We start from the raw sequence: 23,967 nt of genomic DNA, 5'->3' as shown, positions 1-23,967 counted from the left end.
GTTGACCCCTGAATGGACTTGTTCAAATAAAGGGAAATATTTCAGTGATACCCCTTGCTTCATTTATATTTACATTCAAAAGCAATATATAGACAGCACAGAAAGAAATTTGTTTATATTGTAGTAGAGGAGGAAACAGAAAGGGGAATGTTTAATCAAGTTACAAAAAAACCATTAGAGTGGGATGAGATGAACCTGTCTTGTAAGCAAATTACAAAGCTTAAGTGCAGCTATCAGTAATAGGTTATTAGTTCCATCTAAATATATTTATAGGTCCTTAAATACACAAAATGCATCCCAAAACAATCTCAAAATGAAGATAGGATTATACCTATAGAAAGACAGCAGTTGTACAATATTATGGAACCAAATGAAGGTGGGGTATCCTGCTTTAGAGATGTCAAACCCAGTGAGAATTATATGCACAAAAGGAAATGGAGTATTGATCCAGAGTCTAAAATTAATATTATGAATCAAAAAGCTTGTGACTTTAGAATACTAATCAATCTGATATATTTTCTCTATATGATCCTTTAATATGGGTTTAATGCATCAATTCACTTTTACAGTTAGCTCTGAATTGTTTCCACTGAAAATGCCTACCTATATAAACACCAAGAGTATAATTCATACACACACACAATATGCATATGTGTGTGTGTGTGTGTGTGTGGTTTTCCAAATCAGAGGTATGTAAACGTACATTTATTCAGTAATAATGGTGCACTGTCTATTCATTCGTACAGTAATGAAAATTGAAAAATACATCTTTCCTTTATCATATTTTTTCCAGAAATATACTTAAAAGGTATTTTTAAGAAAACATCAGAGTGACTGATGCTGGTGCTGTACCACAAGATTGTTTCTCTGACATACTTTTCCTCAGATCCATTAATTTAAAGCATTTGCTAGCTTGCCCATGAATCCTCCATAATTTAGTTACAACAGATAAAAATGATCCTAATATTTCGAACCTAGCAGTTCGAAAGCACGTAAAAATACAAGTAGAAAAATAGGGACCACTACGGTGGGAAGGAATGTGACATTTGGCAGCTACAGTGATATTGTAGTGTGTGCTAATATTGCAGTGTGTAACTGTATGTTTTGTTTGTTTAAAGCTTGTTTTTACTGTTTTAAGTACTGTATGCAGAATTTGCTGCTAAAGTACACTTTAAAAGTAGTCAGAATAGGTGTCTGAATTAGCATTCAGGTCTAGTCCTATTTTTTTACTTAATTGGAACTACAGTCTGCTCTTTATTGCTTCAGAGAATGACATCACCTTCTGCCATTTGATTAGATCATACTATAGTACATGGTTACCTACCACACTATGCCAAGAAGCCTGCCATATAGCAGTAGGGTAGTCATCTTATCATGCATTGCAGTAATTCTGGCAGTATGCACAGAAAGTCATTATGCAGAGTGACATGAAAGCTGTGTGAAGGTGGCACTAATGATAGTATTTCAGCTAACAATTAAATGGTGCTCTATTTTTGAAACCAACCGGTAGAGATGAAGTATGAATGTCATGAATATCATACTGAATGTCACATGTAACCGCATCTGCTGTGATATTATAAGAACCTACTTTCAAAAATAATACTTTTTTAGAATTGAATATTATATATATGTACACTGTATCTGTTTTTCTACCAGGTCAGTGATGCTAAAATGACTCTAAAGCAATATCCTTCTTTCTCTGTTAAAACTCAGAGACTAGGGCTCAAATATGATTTTGAACTCTGGGCAATAAAAGTTTTAAGAGATAAAAAGCTTTTTCTATTTCAGGCTTGCCATTAGTTTGAATAATGCATAAACAAAGGAAAAGGTTTGAAGTACTACTAAAGATCACCAGTATAGCTTCAATTAAATTATACATCATTATCACAGCTGCCAAGACTGATGTGGGATTTTAGCCTCAGATCTCACCAAACATTCTATGTAGCTGTCTTGTCTAATTTTTTTATTTCAAAGCAACCAACAACTCTCTTAGCAAAAGGGAGAAAATTAAAATGAGAAAACTGGTTTCAGAAACATGCTGAACACAGTGTGGTTAATCTTTATTGTATTTACTATGTCAACAGTCAAGCAGTAAGGGAAAGGACTTCCAACTCTATTGCATCAAAATGAAACCTAAGGGAGGAATCAAACCTTACTGTGTCATGACATATTTCATTCTGTTACTGAAGCAATGTGTTGTATCAGACAAGCAAGTCTTTGTTAAACTTCACATTATTCTTCCTTAATGTACATTTTCAAACTGCTTTTCTATGGTTTAGAAATAGTTTTTTTAAAATGTTTATGTTTGCAAAATTAGCAAAAGCCAATACATATGACTATTTTGCTCAACTTCTGCCATGTTTATGACAAATGAATTGCTTGTCACAAGTGGAAATCTGGCCCACCTGGATGACTCTCTCTGCTCAGCACTTAATTTTGCTTGGCGGCATCTTCAGCATCTACAAAATAATGTTAGAAAAATTTAATACAGTGTGTTAGATCTTCGGTTCTTTAGGCATTAAGCAAGACGAGATATTGAAACAGCAAACACGTTTATTTAACTCAGAACAGAAGCAAGCTAATAGCTGCTACGCAGCTATTTATACGGTTGGCCTCTAGGCGGCAACCACTAGGTTTAAAGTAGCAGTTTCCCACCTCAAACCTCATTATCAGCCTGGAGATAGTAGCAAGTCTGGTTCAGTCCAGCAACCATTACATAACACAGACAAAAGTAGGTCAGACATTAAACAAGTGATTAGACATTAAGCAAATGATTACACACAGAAAAATGGCCAATACATTACACAATCCATGAAATCGTATAGTCCTGAGCTATAGTCTCCCTCCCTCCCTCCCTCCCTCCCTCCCTCCCTCTCTCTCTCTCTCTCTCTCTCTCTCTCTCTCTCTCTCTCTCTCTCTCTCTCTCCCAACATGCCATGCCATCTGCATTAGAGGTGCTCTTCATCATTTTCTGGTCTTTCAGTAACCTTCTCTAGATTGAATCTAGATAGGATCAGCAGCCAACTTCCTCTAAAACTAACAATCTATTTCCCACTACCACATTTTGCTAGCCAGCTGATTTTCAAAAATCTATGAAAAGACAAAATGTATGAAAAGAATATATGAAAAATTGTATTCAACAATTGTCAAACTATCACCTCTAGTGTCAGCTCAAAACAGTAATGTCCTCACCTTTTAAATATTTCTGAAGTGTTAGAATGCCAGGTGAGAACACTTTCTAAAACAAAAATCCAGACTAGAAGTTTTCCTTTGAGAATTTAAAGTAGCTTTAAAAAAGAAAGAACAATGGAAAGAAAGGAGAAAAATACCTAGAAAAAATAGCATAAAGATACTATAAAGATAAAGTAATCTAAAAGAAAAGAAAATAACCTGGTATAATAAATATATCATAACCCTGAAATCTCAAATTTTGAAAATTTGAGATTTTCTCCCTTAATCTTTCAGTTTTCTACAATATGAACATTATAGTTTTATAATTATAACGTTGTAGTTCAATTTTTGAACAATTAATTAAACTTTGTATTACAGTACACTGCTATCTTGTGATATATATAGGATAATATAATTCTATATTCTAGAATTGCCCAAACAAACCCATGTTTGTTTGTTTTTACTGATAGTATTGAACTGTTTGCTCTCTAAAAGTCTTCTGAAGCATGCTTAAAACTTCAGAAGGTGCTAAAACATTAAGAAAAACAAAGAACATAACCAATATTTTATATTTATTTCATATTACTGTCTTAGTAAAGTCTATGTGTAGGATGATGCATACTGAACGTGGTCATTCTGAAATGCATCAAAAGTTTGCAATCACAGCAATCTAATTTTGCTTGAATAAGTTCTTAGAATCATTGAGATATTACATGTAAATGGAAATACCAAGTGTCTTGCACTTGTCAGTGAAAAAGTGCCTCAAGCTTCTTAACAAATGGAACTGTTATCTATATTTGGAAGCTTTGTGACATATTAAAGTAGTTTATGAGGCACAATTTGTTTTGGTGGTCTGTTCTGATTTATGACATGTTATCTGCCACTGTTTCATCTGCAGTAGAATTTCTGTAATAAATGTTAGTAGCTGGACAGTGCTAAATGTGTTCTGTCTAATCATTCCTTACTTATAACAAGTTTCAGTGTATATGAATCAAAGATTGTTTATAGGTGCTGTCAGATTAATTCATCATTTGAAGCAGTTCTATCACTTCAAATGGGATATCAGAGACTTGTACCTCAGAACGTTTAATACTCAAGCTAATATATATTTTAAATGTTAAAGTTATCAACATTACTTTAATTATAATAAATACATTTAGTACCCATTAATAATGCATACAATCATTTTAAAAAGCAGAAATGTGAAGACTAGACTTTTAGAGGAATAAGGAATATAATTTCTTCCATTTAAAATATTTTATATAAAAATATAGCTTAAAGATGTGAGAGACATTGAAGACTCACCTAAATTTATCACATATGTGAATCTTTTCTGTTCCCTTTCTTGATCAAAATACACAGTAGTAGGACAAAGTCATGAATCTACAGGGAACGAAAAAGTAGATAAAATTTGACAGTTGTATCATTGCCAACTGTCTTTCCAAACATACAGGCCAACATTTTCATAAATATCAAGTAAGCTTTCTCAGAGCCACAGTTAAAGCCATAATAGAACTTGATAATCAAAAGCTTAATACTCATTAACAGTGATCATGATCAAAGAAGGATAAGTGTTAAATCAAACTATATAGAAATGTGAGCTTTCTTTCAGTAAGATTTCAACACTATTTGTAAATCAATTGGAATTGGATATATGCCCTTCAAACCAGGATGTAAGACTTTGAGAACCTGAAATACAAAGCTCCTTTCCCACATTTGATTTATATATTATCTCACCACTAAGTAATCTCCTGTCAATCTGTATGAAACTTCACCCAGTGTAAACTATTTTTCCATTCCTAAAAAAAGTTTTTAGGTCTGCATCACAAGAATTTTAAAAAGAAAAAAAAGAAAGTATAGTAATAATTTCCCAAAACATGTAATAGCAGATTTTCCCCCCCTAAAAAACAATATATTGGTCCTCCAGGATTTTTCTCATTACCAATTATTTCCTTTCTTTTTCTAGATCTGGGGTGTCAAACTTGCAACGTCACATGACGTGTCGTGATGTATCGTGACTTTTTTCCCATTCCCAGCAATGTGGTTTCACTATGGTGCACCTGGCCCACCGGCTGGCAGTTTGACATCCCTATTCTAGACTGAGGGGGATACTTTAAGAGTAACCATTTTGATTTTTTGAGAAAACCTGTGAACTTTCTCTTACCCAAAGGCCAATGTTGGGAATAAAAATGAGATTGGACTTTGGTACTTTAGGCTGGAAAAGCCATGTTCTAATAAGGACAATAAAAATAAACAACAATGTGCCAGTGGATCAAAAAATTGTTGTGACTACATTTTCTTCATCAGATGCCAAGGATTTTTTTCTAATGCAAATTCTTTTCTTACTGCTCAGAATCCCCATATCCCATATATCAATTGTAACATGGTTTAGTATATCATATTGAATCCTAATTGTTAGAATTATAAACCATGATTTATACTCTATCTTGTTTAAAAATATTTTAAAATCTTTTTTTATTATTAAAGAGTTTTACAAAAAAATTTTTTACAAAACATCCCCAAAAACCACCCACCCCAACCCCCCCTCCCCCCACTTCCCAGAGCTGAATACAGGGTCATAAATATAATAATCATATTCTAACTAAAATTATCCATTATAAAATTAACCAAATTCATAATGTGCTTTAACTCCCCTTTAACATTAATACATTCAAATTATTAAAAACATAATAATAATAACTTAAACAAAAATATAATCAATACTAATACTAAAGTTAATAAAAATCTAAAATCTACTCATAAGCTAAATGGAACTTTTTAGTCCCATATTTATTCTGAATATAATCTTTCCATCTCCTCCAAACTGAAATATATCTTTCTTGCGAATGATCCTTCAAATAAGCAGAAATCTTAGACATTTCTGCAAGATTCGATACCTTAAGTACCCATAAAATCTTGTCATATCATGAGGTATGAATTCAATTTTTCTGTAAATTGAACTGGAGAGAATGCCATCTCAGTCACAATAACGATGTTTTTTTGGTTTTTTCATAGTCATTTCTGGTTCTTGTGCTTGACTTATACACACACATCAGAATTTCTTTAATCTTTTACTCTTCTCAGAAATTTTCTTTTTGGTCTTTCACCTACAGTTCCCTCTCTATAGATCTGCAAATGTTTATCTTGCCTCCTCATCCCATCCTCTTCCGTATTTACTTAGATATTCTATGCCAGATATAGTTGTTTTTTTCCAAAAGGTTTCAAGATCTGAGTAGTTTCCTAGGTCAACAGGAAAGATGTAAAATAAACTATACAATAATAACCCAGTATTAAATACAATTTCAATATTTTCATATTCCTTTGTCAAAAAAGAAGTTACAAAGCACAAGTTATGGCTCATAAAGATCTGATTTGTTGGTGAAATTGTAGGAAGTTCTTTGATGTATTTTAACAGTCAAGTGGCTCACAGCCACTTAGTAACATGGTGCCCGTTGTCATGCATATATTACAGCTGCATCTGATGTCATAATTAGGGAGCAACTGCATCACAATTTCATACACTGTGAAGAGAATAGAAGGCTTTAAGAAATCAAAGTATTCATAAAATTATTTTAATTATTTGTTTATATTTACACTCTTAAATATATAAATTTATTAATAATACTTTTATTCATTTATATGCCATCCAACTCCCAGCTTGAAAGAGTATGAAAATAAATATAGCTATTATTTTACTTTTATTCCAGCTTTCAACAGTTCTCTTTTGAACATAGAAGGTACAGCATGCTGTCTCAAATACTATATAGAAACCTAGTTAGTATCTCAGTTTGACTCATTTTATATGGCTACTATTCATGAGCGCACTACATAGCCATTTTGGTTACAAAAGCTTCTGTTGATTTTCAGGATGCTTCAAAGGAAAATAGTTTTATTCTGTTTGGCCACTCATTTATACTTTAAGCAACTGTCATTAAAGGACTGGCTGTGCCTCAGCAACAGTTATTCTTTCTATGAATTATGGGCATCAGGTTGCTATCTTTCTTTCCATAACCTTCACACAATTGCACTGTGCAAATGGCTCTCCTTTGCTTCTATCTGACCATTTTTCAAGTAGGTTAATAGAGTTATGGTACCAATATACCAAGCTATATTTCTTTTAACCAACAACTTTTCTACCATAGGACATTTTACAGTATTTAGTGAGGAAGAAAAATCTATAGTAACAGTATTGACTTTGTCCTTTGGAAGGCTAGACAATGACAAATAGCACCTGAGAAGAGTGCACACCCCTTCCTTTTATCCACTTTTGAACCCAGTACAACAAAGGCAGCCCTTGTTTGTTTTAAAGCACATAAATTAGTTTTTCTATACGCATGCTGTTGCTAGTGAGTTATGTACCTTTATTTTTGAACAAAACAAGTTAAAAAACACTGATAATACACATGTTGCAGAAGAAATAAAAAGAGTTATAATACTTTATTTTTAAAGGAATAAAATATAAAATATGGAAAGGATTCAGAATTATGTATGATACTGTCCATGAAATACATTTTTGTTAGTCACCTTTCCTGCATTTTAAGACATTCTCTGACTAAAACAATAGTTAGTAATCTTAAATATATTCTTTTGCCAAGAGAGTCTTTATTTTAAAAATAAGACTACTAAGGTAATTTCTTGAAACAATTATGAATGTATTTTCATTTTCCTTCTTTCTCACCTTCTGTTCTTTTTGTGTGATTGTTATATTACATTATTTTTCACAACTAACTTCCTAAACATTTTCTTCTTACTTTAATTGGAAATCACAATGATTTTGGTATATGACAATGACGCACTAAGAGATACGCAGGTTTATTCATTTCCCATTGCTACCACTCTTTCTTTTTCTTTTTCTGCCACAATTTCCTGTTCAAACAGTTTTCCCTTTATCAAATAAGAGGAAGATTCTTAAAAGGAACATTGGCAATTTCTTTGCTGTGTATTTTTCTTCGTCCAAAACAAGTCTCCCTTTCAGGCAATCTATAATGGATCATTAAACAACCTGGAATGATATCTTCAGACTCACAATCTGCTAGCTCCTATTGGCTCCCTGTTGCAGGCACACTTCCATTTCACAACTGTAACTCTATTATTTTGTTTGGCCCATAAGAGAGATCAGACATGTAGTTATGATAAACTTTTTTTCTGTTTGAATGTGACTATCGCTCTCCTGGAGATTGGTATACTTCAAAAGAGCATGATATAACTCAAACCCTAAGCTCCCCTATTTAAAGTATAGCTCTATTGATATCCTAATAGTTCATCTTATTTCAGATTTAAATGGATTGCTAGTTCATTTAACAAGGACATGTAAATATAAGGGTTTTGCTTAAATTATATTCCCTGAGGGGAAAAGTTGATGTAACATTTAATGTGGTGATGATATTGTTCCTTCATTACAGTTTGACTACTGAGCCAAATCTTAATTTTTAAAAAGTTAGATCTTAACTTTGGTCTGTCAATATATTGTGTTTTATATGCATGACTTTTAGGAAAACAAAAGTTTGTTCTTCCAGTATTGCGCTATACCGTTACTGAGAATGAGAAAGACTTGTAGGGAATGGGCAGAGATTAAGAGGCACTGAGGAAAGAACTGGAACAAAATCATAGTCAATGTGCCATGACTATATCATCCTCTTCACTTTAGTGAGCTGCATGCAAGTTTTAACTCCTCTTCCTACTATGCCATACAGTCTAATCATTCAAGATTATTGCAGGAGCTTCTACTGGAAGCCATTCTAGGCTGAGCACAAGACATCCTGAGGCAGTAATGTCGCAAGCGCCCAATTGGTGATAGATACTGTGCAAATAGTTCCCTGTCTAGAAGCAGTAGAAGCTGGTGAGAAATCCAAGAAGACTTCCCAAATTCCTTTTCTAATGCAAACTGGACTAAAATAGTGCAACCAGTTTTGGTCATCATACTACAAAAAAGATGTTGAGATTTTGGAAAAATTCAGAGAAGAGCAACTAAGATGGTCAAAGCCCTGGAGACTAAAACATATGAAGAATGGCTGCAGGACCTGGGTTTGGCTAGTCTAAAGAAAAGAAGAAAGGGGTGACATGGTAGCAGTATTCCAGTATTTGAGTGGCTGCCACAAAGAAGAGGGGGTCAAATTATTCTCCAAAGCACCAGTGTGCAGGACAAGAAACAATGGTTGGAAACTGATCCAAAAGAGAAATGGAATTAAGGAGAAACTTCCTAACAGTGAGGACAATTGAACAATGGAACAGCTTGCCTTCACAAATCATGGGCACTCCATCACTGGAGATTTTTAAGAAGAGACTAGACAGTCAGTTGTCTGAAATGGTATAGGTTCTCCTGCTTGAGCAGGGAGCTGGACTAGAAAAACTCCATGATCCCTTCCAATTCTATTCTATTCTATTCTATTCTATTCTATTCTATTCTATTCTATTCTATTCTATTCTATTCTATTCTATTCTATTCTATTCTATTCTATTCTATTCTATTCTATTCTATTCTACCTCCAAACAGTAGCTCTATTTTAAAAAAAGCTCTTTAGGAACTGTACCTCCAACTTGAATTGATAGTGGGTACCAGCTTAAGTAAGATGCATTTAAGTAAGTTTCTACATTTAGGTAAGAAAAACCAAATGCACAGGTATAGTACTGGAGGTACCTTGCTCAATAGTAGTAACTCAATAGTAGTGAGACGGATCTGAGTCCTAGTGGATAATCACTTAAACATGAGCCAGCAGTGTGCTGCAGCTGTCAAAAAAGCCAACACAGTGTTAGGCTGCATTATCAGAGGGATAGAATCAAGATCACGTGAAGTGTTAATACCACTTTACAATGCCTTGGTAAGGCCACACTTGAAATACTGCATCCAGTTTTGGTCACTACGATGTAAAAAAGATGTTGAGACTCTAGAAAGAGTACAGAGAAGAGCAACAAAGATGATTAGGGGACTGGAGACTAAAACATACAAGGAATGGTTGCTGGAATTGGGTATGTCTAGTTTAATGAAGAGAAGGACAAGGGGAGACATGATAGCAGTGTTCCAATATCTCAGGGACTGCCACAAAGAAGAGGGAGTCAAGCTATTCTCCAAAGCACCTGAAGGCAGAACAAGAAGCAACGGATGGAAACTAATGAAAGAGAGAAGCAACCTAGAACTAAGGAGATAACTCAAGATCGTGAATTGTAGATCTGATTAAACTGTAACACAGGCACTAATGGAGTAGTGAATAAGAAGACTGAAAATTGTTGTTATTTGCCATATGCTTTTTAAAATATTATCTTTACACATTTTAACATATACCATTACAGTATAATTGCTGCTCAAAGGAAATGGCAGCATGAAGTTCAGTGCCATATGAATTCATCTTAACTGGGTGACATACCTAATAGCATATGTATATTTTAATTTAATCTGATATGTAATTAACTTGATGGCCAATGTAGATATTTATATTTATATTTTTCAGTGTCATGGTTTCAGAGAAAGCAAGTTATTATTACAGCAAAGTTAAGCAAATATATCATTTAATGTTTATAACTAGGTCATTGGTTGAATTGCAAATTTGTCATTGAAGAAAGTTCAATTTAAATATTCTGTTAGTGTTAAGGAATGAAAGGGTTTTTTTAAGCTCTCCATTTTAAAACAAAAAATTCATAATGTAAATAAGCACTGAAGCCTTACACAGATATTTATTTTCTGACCAGACAGGCAAAATATCATCTAAACATTTCTCTAATCATTTTTGCATGGTCTTTTTCATTCAGAATCTTTTTAAAAGGTTATTTGCAGCTTTCTCTTTGATGCAATTTTTTTCTCTGAATGTAGCTAAGTTTTGGTTAGCTATTTGTAAAATTTGCCCTACTTTGACTACACTGATTCATAATTATTAAGTTTTACTCTAGCTTTTATTTCCTGTTTCAGAAATTGTTTCTTCTTGCAATCAATATAATAATGCTTAGCATTATTTTACTATAACTTTCATCATATTCTAAATGTAGATTCATTTTGAAGTGGATCAGAATGGGATTACTAAATAATAAAAATAAAGCAGATATAGAGTAGAAATAAACTAATCCATATATGTCACTCTATACTGATGGATTCAATTATACAAATGATATAAGCATATAAACATCAGGATCTGGCCTAAGAATTCTTGATTTTAAAGGAGCCAGATGTTTCGGTAAATATGTTTTATAAGGATTGATTATATGAGAATATTGCAGGATGACAAATCTCCCCACCACCATACACATGCCATCTTAATATGCCCCTTATTTTCAATGAACTCCAGTCAGTAAAACAAAAGACTGCTTAAGCCTTTTAACACCCAAGCTAATGCTAACAAAGCACTTATTTACCCAGGAGAAATTGGCAAATATCAGCAAATTATCTAAACAAGAGAATCTCCTCTAGATATTACAAGTTCCTCATTTCTTTGCACAAAAATTACCCACATTTTCCTGACATAACACTCCCCTCCTCAAAGTTGCCACTAGTACAGGGGTAGGCAACCTTGGCTCTTTTATGACTCGTGGACTTCAACTCCCAGAATTCCTGAGCCAGCCATGTCCCCTCCTCAAAGTTGCCACTAGTACAGGGGTAGGCAACCTTGGCTCTTTTATGACTCGTGGACTTCAACTCCCAGAATTCCTGAGCCAACATGGCTTGCTCAGGAATTCTGGGAGTTGAAGGCCACGAGTCATAAAAGAGCCAAGGTTGCCTGCTCCTGCACTAGTAACTTCTAATAGATAAATATTGACCCCAGGGAGTCAATTCATATCTTCCTCTCTATGGGACCCTGTGAGAATAACTCCCAAAAGGTAGACTTGAGTTTACACACTTTCTGGGGACAATGTGGGGGGAGACTTTTCTATAAAGGTATCCACTCTTAAAACTGTAATCTTGTAACTACCTTCATTTGCTAAAGACTGTTGAATAAACTTGGTTTCTGCTCCAAGCAATTTATCCAGAGTGTTTTTAGGAAAACTCGCTTTGGACTTGAACCAGAACTTTCTTCTAACAATTATCAAGCTGTTCACTGGAATAAACATTTTGGCAACTAGATTGATTTTAGTAGGCATATCTGTCACTCTGGCCATTGTTAGCTCTGAATTGACTACATCATCTATGATATCATAGGTAATAAAAGTATAATCATTTCAATAATACATATATAAATCACCATATTTTATTTTATTTTATTTATTTATTTATTTTATTTTATTCAAAATTGAAGGGCATTTCTAAATTCTAAGCATATAAAAATACTTGACTAAGGCGTGTATTCTGTTAACAATTTGAACTGTGAAACACTTTTTTCATGTAAAATAATATTAACCTTGAACAACCATACTATTTTAAGAGTAAATAAATCTTATATTCAAAATGTACTCCAGTGTATATGCGAATATAATCCTTCAATTAAAAAGTCCATAAATAGGTATTTACAGAACAGATTGTAACAGCCTCCAAGGGAGTAATTTGGCTTTCAAAGTCAATTCCTGTCTGCCTGAATGAGTGTTTTAATTTCTTACATGTACAGTCACATGAATACAAACCATGTTTGAATAGTGTAATCAGCATTATTATCAGCAACATATATGCAGTTAGAATATTAGGAGAAGTTGTGCAAAGTAAAGAGTCTGTGTTTTTAACTAGAAATTATTAACTTAGAAGTATTTAAGAAATTTATTCCTAGAAGGAGAATAAATTATAGGGAAAAGAATATATCTTAATATATCAGTATATTTCTCTACAATACTATTCATCTATTATTAGTCAGAACAAATATTGGTGTGCTCAGCTTTAAAATATATTTTAGCTTTTCTACTGTTTAGAATCCTTTAATCTAAGTACAATTTCATTCAAAAACTTAATAAGTTGTTTTTAAAAACCATAGATAACCAGTATTAGAATTAAGCTTACCTTGCTTGGTTCAAATTCTGCCCTTTAAACAGTGGTGGGATTCAGCCAGTTTGCACCAATTCGGCAGAAACGGTTGCTAATTTTTTGTTGCCCAGGCCCAGAACAGACTTCCAGAAGCGGCATCCAAACAGAGAACCAGTTGTTCACATATTTGAATCCCACCACTGCCTTTAAAAGATTTATTAAAAAGCATGCCTATATTCTCATCTTCAGTTGGAATACTGCTGTTCTGCCCTTTCATATCTTGTCCAACAAATATGTATTATTATTACTTTATTAGGTTCATCTAATAGGGTGAAAACAATTAAAAGGGTCATGGATGTCTGTCAAAGTGTAATTGCACCATTTGATACTTAGAAAATTGTATAGATGACAGCTATTCATTTTTGCTAGGCAGAGCAAGGGCACAGCATGCAAAGATGAAGAAATATTCTGAATATTATCCTAATAACAGTTTATGCATTGCCCTGCTGCTTTTTTTCAAGTTTCCCACAGGGATGTGGGTCTTTTTATTTGAGTTACTATAACCTTGGGGAAATTGCATACGACCTTCTACCTATTTTTTTTATGTTTAAAAGTCCATGAATCTTGTAAAACAACAATTCTTTTTCTGTGTCCTCTTCTACTAGACAATATGTGTTCTGAACATATTTTATGTTACACTACTGAGGACCACATTTTAAATATATAACATTTTTCTTAATGAAATTTTTGACATGGTAAAAACAATGCAAATATTAGAAAAGAAACAAAGAAGAAGAACAGCGAATAAGTGAGAAAGAATCACAAAATAATAGAAGTGAAAAACAAAAGAAAAAATATAGCTACTAATCTTTTTGACAGCAGCTATAAATGCATTTATCTTTTATCTTCTCTTTCTTTAAGATTACATTATAATTTCTTTATTTTCATAAGTTATCTTTACTAATCTTTAAACTCACAGATAAGTTCATTTCCCCCCCTCTTTTTTCATCGAAAATCCATGAGGGGTTTCCAGTCCCGATATAACATAGTTAGTGATCTTTCTCTAAACAAACAAGTTAATTTCACATCTTTGCACTATGGGCATTTCAGAATCTTTCCATTTTTAGTACATAGTCTTCTCACACACCAATCATATATAAGCAGAATCTTCCATGACTCTTTTCTCTTCATCAATCCCAGCGGGAAAAGTTCTGGTTTGTATCACTATATGTATCTGAATCCGAATTTTCTGGTTATAAGGTCATCGGGATGATAAAAATAAACCTTGATGTTGTCCACATTTCCAACCTATTTGAAGTACTATTCTAACATTTTTCCTGGAGTCCTGTACCAAAGGTACATCATTTTATAAAAATTTTAAATTATTAAATTTAAAGTGTTTTTTAAAAATTTCACTATTTCATCAGTATATTGTATACAAGATCCTTAGCCCAATTTGTCATACAGTCTTTCATTTATTCTTCTGTTTCAAATTTCAATCAAAGGTTATACGTTTTGGCATATTCATCAACTTCATCATTTGTATGTAATTCAACTTCAAATGCTGCCTTCTGCTGGTCAAATACAATCTCCTATTTTCTATTTTGAATAGTTATCTTAAGTGTGCATTAGAAAAGCATTAAAAACCATATTGTGAATTGATCTCCAAACACCCCTTGTCAAATAATGTACTGTATATCAAAATTACACCCATTATCTTAGAAGGAGATAGCAGGGATAACACACACATTGAACTTTTACCGAGTAGTAATTTGAACATTTTTCTTAGGTTTGCAGAGTGCTGAAAGTACCTGCAGAGAAAGTTTATTTTTTTATACAGACCAGTTCAGAGGATAATCTGCATTTGCTTTCAAATACCTCTATTTACATTAGGACACCTGGTTTGTGAAAATAAAATGTTAGAGATGTGTAAAAACCTTTCTTTCAAAATTTTAAAAAATAATGTAAGGCTGTTGTCATGTTATGCGGCAAAGATCTTGGGGACTGGGCAAAGAGATACTGCCAAGGGAATGGTCAGAGCATAGCCCACAGCTAGATAGTAAAAACTGTAAAGGAGATGGGGGAGACTTTCCTGCTTTCAAGACTGATATTGGCATCACAGGGTAAACCAGCGAGGATCACAACCAGATGAGCTAATTCTACTTTATTGTAAAGCTATACTGACAGAATCTTGTGGAATGTCAGCCTCAGGAGAGACAAAGGCAGGGATTACATGAGGTGAATCAAATACTGGCACCAACTTGAGCAGCTGGAAAAGTTAGATGATGATAGCATTAGGCCTCCCAGCCACTACCACCCCACACACCCAACAAATAAAGAACAGAAAAAGGCAGAGACAATCTATGAGACCAAGCAAGGGAGTAGATCTTTGGATAGCAGCAGTCTATTTAAGAAGTAGCTCTGACTCATGTTCTTTTTGCTGGAAATTCCAGCTCTTGTATGACATCTCTGTGTAAGAAACCTTGGGACTAACCTTTGGACTGGCTAACAACCTTGTCTTGACTCTGAATTTTGGACCAAGTTTGACTATTTTTTTTCATGTTCCAATTAAAAAACAGATCTTTCAGATAAGTGTGTCTGAGACTGTGTTTTGGTTCACATGCTGGACTATTGTTATTTCTTGATCTTGAGGAAATGAAGAGATACCATAGCAAGTATGAGTGAGTCAGTAATTGAAATTTGAAACAAGACAAAGCCTACAATCATCTAGACAAAATACTGTGATCAAGAAGAATCAAGTTCTCACATAGGCAGGTAGAGCAGCTCCATGTCTCTTCTGGATGTTGGAATAAAATGGATTCATGTGATTAGATGTATCTGAAGTTGTAATGATACCACTTTCACCCTAAATCAGGGGTAGGCAACCTCAGCTCTTTTATGACTCATGGACTTCAACTCCCAGAATTGAATTCTGGGAGTTGAAGTCCATGAGTCATAAAAGAGCCGAGGTAGCCTACCCCTTCCCTAAATGGTATATTTTATACTTCCATTTAGAGAAGGGAGGGTTACCTTTATTCTTATAATCATTCAATTTAAAGAGAAGGAAAATCTTCTCTTATAATACAGCATTTGTTAGCTATATTAATCCATAGATACCCACAGTATGTGCAAGGTGGGACAAGTGACAGATGGCAACAACACAGTACAAAATCCATCTCTTGTGTATTTGTGCGCAATGTCCCAATTCTGGTACAAAAGCTAAAGTTTTATCATTTTGTATCACCACATTTGGGAATAAGATAAAATAAGATAAAGGTGTCCCCCAGGTTTTACCCTGCTAATGATTGACTAGGTGATGGTGTTCATCTCCATTTTTAAAGTCAAAGAGTCAGTGTTGTCTGGTGATATTTCTGCAGTCGTGTGGCTGGCATGAGATCATATTGCAGCATAAAGCATACAGAGAAACATGGAATGCCTTACTTTCCTGCATGCTTATACGTGATACCTATTCATCTACTAGCATTTGCATGTTTTCAAACTGGTAGGTTGGCAGGAGCTGAACAAGTGATGGTAGCTCACTCAGTCTCACGGCACTTGAGTATCAAACTGCTGAGCTGTAGACTTATAATGGTCTAAGACTCAGCATCTTCACCACTGAGCCACTGTATCTCCTTTTCTTAAAAACATTTGGGAATATCAGTCATCGTTTGGCTGTTTCAGTCTCAATTTCATTTTCAATCTGGAGGCTAAATCGTATGATAAATTGGTAAGGGAAATCGGTATGTTTAACTGAATGAACAAAAGGTTTAGGGGTGATGTGATAGCCCTCTTCCAATACTTGAAGGGCTGTCACAGGGAAGAGGGGATCAATTTATTATGCATAGCACCTGAGGCCATTGTAGAGAGCAAGGAGTGGAAATTTGTCAGAGGGAGATTCAACCTGGAATTAAGAAGGAATTTTCTGACAAAATAATTAATAATTAATCTTGCTTCCCAGTGTTGTGGTTATTCCATCACTGGAAATTTTCAAGAAAAAAATGGACAACTACGTGTCCAGGTGATGTAAGGACTTCTAACATGTGCAGAGGGTTGGACTAGAAGATCTCCAAGTTCCCTTCAAGCCTATGATTCTATGATTACTGCAGCAGGAATGAACTTTTAATCCCATGTTTATAGGTCATGCAGAAAGTTGGCTTCTCATCTCCTTTTTATTGTAATATATGAAGTGAAACATGAGATGTGAGAATATCAGGAATCAAAGCATTCATTTAAATCTCACTGCATTGGCCTAAATATTGGGAATGGGTGTAATTCTTCTTTGTATATTCTCCTACTTTTCTTACATGAAGCCTAATTCTGAGTTAGAGTAAGGCACAATTGAAGAAATGGTTAATTTATAATCTTTCAGTGTGATGTACAACAGTAAAGTAATTCCAGAAAGCAATTTGTTCATTCTGTGTGCTTTTTTTCCAGAATATATACTGCAGTTTCCCTAAACTATTTATGCCATTGTTTCAGAGCCAATTGAAAATTGGTGGTATTTATGTACTAAATAGGGCTTTTAGTCAAAATGACTGCTTAAATGGTTTCTGCTAAAATGCTGTTATTAGATGTGTTGTGGCTATTCTTGTTTACACTATACTATTTGTTATTTTCAATTTTGCAGACACTGGGAAATTCTGTCCCCAAAAAGAAAACCCCATTTCTGATTTTCCCATAATTACATTCTTTTTACTTGTACCCTTACAATATTAGTTGTGTTCCTAGAAACAGTTTTACAAATACTAATGAGATCCAAGAAACATGTTTTTAAAAATCCTACACATATGAAAGAAAATGAGACCTCATCAAATAATTTGTGAAAGCTTCTAATACGAATTAACGTATCTTGATGTTTTGTACTCCTGTCAGAACAATTACAGTATAGCAGCAAGGGATGAATGGAATGCTCAGATTGCTGCTGATAAAAATGGCATAAGATTTTCCTTAAGTTAAATAACTTAGTTTATTTAAATATATAAGGTGCATTAAAATATATTTTATGTATAAATATGTATGTATAAAATACATTAAAATATAAAGTATATTTCAAAGTATATAAACTAATTGCTAAGTTCTATTTCTTTTCTTTCTAGGTTCTTCCTTGTCATGTAAATTATTACTTCCTCCTTCTATTCATTAATTAAAACTGCATTTTGCTATACTTTCTATTAAATAGCTTTGAAAATTTCACAGAAGGTTGAGAGATAAACTGAGCTAGCAGTGGCTTTTTTAAAGCCTTCTGTGAGAATTTTCAATATAGCCACAAAAATGGTTTAGCGGATTAATTTTTAAATATATTTTGATTAAATAAAGATTATTCCTTTTGGTCTTTATTTCAAATTGAACTACCACTTCATTAAGATGGTTGTGAAACTCATCAAATATCCCTTACCTCCTTTCACATTTCATTTCATTTCATGGTCATAGTTATACAGAATATGGGATGCTATAAATGTTCTTGGTTGCTATTTATGTTGTTTTTAAAATTATTTTTATTGCTTTTATGCTGGTTTACTTGTTAGCTATCCAGAATTATGCATATAAGTTGGGTGGCCATGTAAATGTCCGAAACAAACAAACATAAAATTAGCTCATTTGATTAGGCAATGATTTTTTTGACTATAAAGATGGCAGGAGCTAAACACAAATTTTTATTATAACCAGATGATATAGACTGAGATTAAATTATTATTTCTTATTACAGAAATTTGTATAATTTTTCCATATTCCATGACTCTTCAAATATAGGAAACTGAATACCTCCTAGGTTCAATAAACTCTAATCCAGAAAAAATAAATGTAAAAAAAATCTATGTAAGCATGTAAGCAATTATGACATCTCAAGATATGTATTGTCTGTATTTATTATGCATACCGTAATTATACTTAGCTATTTATTGCATAGAAGTTAAGTAAGGGTGTTTTTTTGTTTTGTTTTTGTTTTGTTTGATTATGATAAAACTTGCTATTTATATCTACCTGTGATTTTGGATTTGGAATTCTAAACTTTTAGGTCTTATTATCTTTATAGATAATTCCTAAAACATTATACTGCTAAGAATAATGAAGAGTGTAAGAGTGCTAAAATATCAGAGGTTTAAATTTAGAAGACAGTATTCTTTTGTGCACCTAGCATAATAATTTTATATTGTTTTTATAAACATTTAAACAATCCTTAGGGAAGTGTAAGTAAGTGTCTGCATATATATACGTACTTCTTTACTTATGTTTGGCTTAAACATCTTCAATCCACTTTATTATACCAGGATATTGTTAGTTGTGGGATTTAAGTGTTCTAAAAGGCACCTTTTAGAAGGAAATCTCACCCTGGGATTACTTTTAATGAACACAGACCATACAGTTTATATATAAAGCAGATAAATTAATAATGCATAACTTGTTTCTGGCCAGTTATGGAAACAGATGCATCCTCTTTGCTATATTAGGTCTTAATACAATATTATACTTCATGTGTCTAGGTTTTGAACCATGCAGCCTTTTCTATTATTATCTGTAAAATATATTCTTTTCAATCTCTTAAAAGTATATTTGAAAAATAAATAAAAATCCCCAAAAGTTGTAAAGAAATAATGAGAACCGTGAGAACTCAAGCAAATAAATTCTTCAAGCATAAGCACCTCAGTGAAAGAGAAGTAACTATACCTACAGGTTTAACACATACTTAAGCAACAAGTTAAACTGACCTGAAGTAAAAATAAGACTGTTGTAAATTGAATACAGAGAAGGAGGTGTGATTGGGTAAGGATTTTAAGAATTCAGGAATATCCAGAAAGAAGGTTATCTTTCATCGTCTAGTAAATATGCTCCCAGCACAGCATATAGGCCCATCATTTTTCACTAATGTGATTCCAAATTAAGCAGGATTCTAAGCAGTACTTTGAATTAGTCCTAGATACAATCCCAACCTTGTCAACTTCCAGATGTGTGGACTTCAGCTGCCAAAATTCTCTGTGACCAGGCTGCTTGTAGAATTCTGTTAAACTTTACACATATGAAAGTTGCTATGTTTGGGAAACAATGTCTACTCTATAGCATCATGGAGAATAAATTTATACCCTCTTCCCTATAACACTTCTACAAGTATTGGAAGAATTCTACATGTCTCCATTTACTCTTCCTCTGTTTACACTGAAAATGCCTAGTTCATTCAAGTCTTTTTCATAGGAATTAGCCTCTAACCCCCTAACTATTTCTATTGCTCTTCTCTGCAATCTTTCTAGCACGATAGCATCTTTCTTGTATTATAGCAACCAAAACTGACACAATATTCCTGATATGATAAATCCATTGCAGTTTAAGAGCGGAATTATTACTTCGCATGATCTCATAGTCTAAATATTATACCTCTGGTGATACAGCTCAAAACCTCATTGGTTGTATTGGCAGCTGCACCACTCTACTAGTTCCTATGTAGTCTGTCATATACAAGAATACCCAGATCTTTTTCATAAACACTACTGCTATTCTATGTAGTCCCCCCCCTTATTTAAGTGCTGAACCTTACATTTCATTGAGCATTTTGTTGGATAGAAACAAAGATTTGAGTCTACATATCCTTTTGAACCTAGAGCTTGTCTTCAGAGAGGTAGCAACACCAGGACTGGAGTTGTCTGTTCATCTAAATTATTTAAATTTTAATCAACCATTCAGAATTGCCATTGCCAAGTGACATTTATGACCTCATCACTTAGGAAAAGAAATTTTAGTCCCAATTACCATCATTAAATGACAACTACCTGAAGTACTTTCCCTATGCTTATATAAAATGCTTAGTCCTGAAACATGATAGATAAATTCTTGAATGGGATGATATTAACGTTAGATGTATAATCAAGATTTAATTGAATTTATAATCTTCCTTCAGCTATGGCATGTACTGGCAGCTAACACATTTTTCCGTTAAAAATTAATGCTAAAATAATATTAAATGCAATTAACAATGAATAGCAATGCAGTAGAGATGCAGTTCCATATATTTTCTTAACACTGAGAGAGCACAAACAATGCAATTCTGTGGATGTCTTGGTGGCATATCTTCTCAATGACCTGGTCACAACTTAGACAGTTGACATCTGCCAGACATATATTTAAGTAAAAGGCTGTGTCCAGTGTACTATACTTGGAGATGGTTTGATGACATGTCCTGTCAAATAAGTACAATAATGCATTTTAAAATGTTGGTTAATTAACTCTTTCTAACCACAAATATGAAGGGAATTGATCTTACATGGCCAGAAAAAGAAAAAGTGGAGCATACTACCATGCCTCTTCACAGGTTTTTCCATGGTGACTCTATACTATTATGAAGAAAATTATACAGGAAAGAAACTATTTGGCACAGAAATCAAATCATTTAGGCCAACTACGTTTTTTCAATTTCTGACTAATACAGGTAGTCTTCAATTTACAGCAATTCATTTAGTTGACTGTTCAAAGTTGCAATGGCACTTAAAAAAGTGACTTATGACCATTTTTCACACTTGCAACCATTGCAGCATCCCTATGATCACTTGATCAAAATTTAGACACTTGGCAACTGACTCGTATTTATGATGGCTGCCATGTACCAGGCTCATGTGATCCCCTTTTGCGATGTTCTGGCAAGCAAAGTCAATGGGGAAGCCAGATTCACTTAACAACTTTATTACTAATTTAACAAGTGCAGTGATCTCACAACTGCAACAAGAAGTTGTAAAATGGGGCAAAGGTCAGTCAACAACAGTTTTAACAACAGATACTGGGGGCTCAGTTATGGTTGTAAGTAACGTTCTGCCTGTATTTATGAATCCATTTCAAAAAGTGGTTAGACAAACTAATTACGTATTGCCATAGTCCTTGAAAGGGAAGCGGTGGCTCAGTGGGTTAGGACGCTGAGCTTGTCGATCAGAAGGTCGGCAGTTTGGTGGGTCGAATCCCGAGTGCTGCGTAACAGAGTGAGCGCCTGTTACTCATCCCAGCTTCTGCCCACCTAGCAGTTCGAAAGCATGTAAAAATGCAAGTAGAAAAATAGGGACCACTCCGGTGGGAAGGTAACAGCGTTCCGTGCGCCTTTGGCGTCTAGTCATGCCGGCCACATGACCACGGAGACGTCCTCGGACAAGCGCTGGCTCTTCGGCTTTGAAATGGAGATGAGCACCGGCCCCTAGAGTCGGAAACGACTAGCACACATGTGCGGGGGAACCTTTACCTTTACCTTTATAGTCCTTGAATATTGTTGAAATATTTCAAAATAATGCAAAATCAGAACATTCAAACCAATTAATTGTTTTTATAATTATAGTAATGTCCACCTGTACACTATATATTGCATTATACAATAAAAATAGTTTTATGTCATTGTTATGCTCTGTCAGTATTAAACCTGAAACAGATCTATTGCAGAAAACATTTTACATCTTAGACACTTATTCCTTAGGCAGTTGAAAAAGTAATATTGTTTTATTGCTATCTGAAAACAGAAATAATAATCAAGGGTTATTCACAAAGGACATGAAGTCAGAGCAAGAAATAAGTTCCTTGAGTTTAGTGGAATTTTTTCCAAGGTAAATTAGTTTTAGATTGAGTTATACTTCTATGTGTAATAATTAGGTCTTCTGTTCTTATCTTGCTGGATAGGACTTGAAAAGAGAAAAATACAAAGGCAGTTAAAAATCTCTCAAGCACACGTACATACACATGCACACACACAAACCCACAAATATGCACACACAAGCAGACACTCAGAAACAATGGAATTTTTCATTAGTTAGAATTTATAATATATTTAAACAACACAAATTGTTTGTCATGTTTGTCACATGTTACCTTGATACATTCCCTTCATTACAGTTTTGTCTTTTTGCCTATTTCCTTATATGCATTTGTATTGATGTAAAACAGTTTATAGATACATGTATTGTCAATGGCACAAAATGAAACTAAAATGTATTTAATTTCAATAAACACAGGCAATATAAACACACACACAATATCAATTTATATAAAAGAGAAATACACACAATTGGCCGTTAGGTGTGGTGATGCATACCTGATAATGATACCAAGGTGATGCACTGCTGCTGTTCTGCATAGGTTCACTCCCTCTGAGCCAGGTAAGCACAAGGATTTGATACAAGTTCAAAAGTGCAGCAGCCATCAGCTGTCTCCTCTACATAAATGAGATCAAGCTGTATATTAAGAGTGAACTAGACATTGACTCAGTGATCCATCTGACATAGCTCTACAGTGAGGATATTGGAATATCATCTGGATGGGGAGATGTGATCAAATATTAGTTAGAGAGGGAAGGTAGTTAAGACTGATGGGGTGGAATTACCAGTGGCCAGCTATAAGTACCTTAGTATTCCGTAGTCATATGGCAACCATAATGAGGAGGCAAGAAAGACAGCAACATCCAAGTACCACCAAAGGATAAGACAGGTATTGAAGAGCCAACTCAATGAGAAGAACAAGAGCCACAACATCAACACATAGGCCCTCCCAATCATCAGATATCCTGTCAGTATAGTGAGCTGGCCAAAGCAGGACATGAAAGCTGCTGATGTGAAGAGGCAGGTAATATCTGGTAAATGTCACTGTCCTGGATAAAACCCAGTGCATCCAGAAGTACATCAGTAAGATGGTACCCAAAGATTGGCAGCTGAGAGAATGCCTGAGAAAGCAGCAGACGTGGGAGGAAGTTCAAGCAGAGGAAGTGACATGGCAAGACAAGACCCTGCATGGGATCATTGATTCTCATAAACAGAGAATGACATGGCAGATATTGGGAAATCCTACCAGTGGCTGGAAAGAGCTGGACTAAACTGAAGGATGCCAGAAATCTTCTTCAGGTCTATATAATATGGTACTAACTACAGTTTCAAAGGCCATTCCAGCTGAAACAATAATTTAAATGTTAAATT

General features: G+C 34.1%; 1 long non-coding RNA gene across 1 annotated transcript; it reads right to left on the bottom strand.

Annotated features, from left to right (window-relative positions):
* Positions 1-2,225: 2,225 nt before the first annotated feature.
* On the bottom strand, positions 2,226-23,209 carry LOC308667114. The gene is made up of 3 exons (XR_014026232.1): positions 23,094-23,209; positions 4,477-4,554; positions 2,226-2,459 (listed from the first exon to the last, which is right to left on the bottom strand). It is a non-coding gene; the product is annotated as an uncharacterized lncRNA (long non-coding RNA).
* Between the last annotated feature and the right edge of the window lie 758 nt (positions 23,210-23,967).

This window comes from Vipera berus (genome assembly GCF_964194415.1).
Source record: "Vipera berus genome assembly, chromosome: 4".
Classification (NCBI taxonomy): Eukaryota; Metazoa; Chordata; class Lepidosauria; order Squamata; family Viperidae; genus Vipera; species Vipera berus.
Note: the sequence above shows the minus strand (reverse complement) of the source record. Positions and strands in the feature narration are given on the sequence as shown.